Source organism: Sinohyriopsis cumingii, chromosome 1 (genome assembly GCF_028554795.1).
Source record: "Sinohyriopsis cumingii isolate HCF-2022 chromosome 1, ASM2855479v2, whole genome shotgun sequence".
Classification (NCBI taxonomy): domain Eukaryota; kingdom Metazoa; phylum Mollusca; class Bivalvia; order Unionida; family Unionidae; genus Sinohyriopsis; species Sinohyriopsis cumingii.
The window spans coordinates 125,818,051-125,819,085 of NC_142961.1; positions in this window are offsets into that span (position 1 = coordinate 125,818,051).

A 1,035-nucleotide genomic window follows, 5' to 3' on the forward strand; every position below is an offset into this window, starting at 1 on the left:
CGATATGTCGGTAAAGGTGAGCGCCTTAGTCAACTCTGCCACCCAGACTGACGTGATTAATAGACCAATCAAGGAGAACAAAATGTTTCCTGATTATGACATTGAAAAGTGCTTGAGATGTTTTCGACCATTCGCAAATTAACGTTGCTGTCGAAAGCCCGTTTCTGATTGGATAAAGATGGAAACTCAGTATCAGAAGCAGTTTCAGGGTTAAACGATCTCTATGTATAATAGACTAAGCCTTGCAATCACAAACCTCAGGCACACGATCAAAGTCCCAGTACTTCTATGTTCTGCAACTTTGATTTGGACAGTTTAAATCATTGGATCTTCGATGACAGATGTGCAAGTAATTGAAACTAAATCCGATCTCGTCTTTCCGGTAAGGCCTTTCTGGCAATAAACGTCGTAATTTTATTCGTACGTGTACCTGACCGTACCGGCATGCTTGCACAACTGTTGAGGAACACTATTCAGTTTGGTTCCTAATTCATATACATACTGGTTACACCACTGTTCAGGAACAATATTCAGTTTGGTTCCTAATTCCTATACACACTCGTTACACCACTGTTCAGGAACACTATTCAGTTTGGTTCCTAATTCCTATGCATATTCGTTACACCACTGTTCAGGAACACTATTCAGTTTGGTTCCTAATTCCTATGCATATTCGTTACACCACTGTTCAGGAACACTATTCACTTTGGTTCCTAATTCCTATACAAACTCGTTACATTTTGACCAAATAGGCGTTCTTTAAGCATAATATCAGACGTGACTTTTCATCTTTAGCTTGAATTTCTGTATCGGAACGTTTCGGGAATACCTAGTCCGATCATTTCACAAGACGTTAGTTGGTTCCAAACGTTGATGGCATTCTTATGTAAATGCTAAAAACAAGTCTTATAAATGCTAATACTCTTTACCATGATAATAGCATGATTTCAACATTTCGAAATGACTACCATTACTTGAAAGAATGAAAATACAAACTACGGATCCTCAAGTAACCATTTAACCAGTGGATTATAT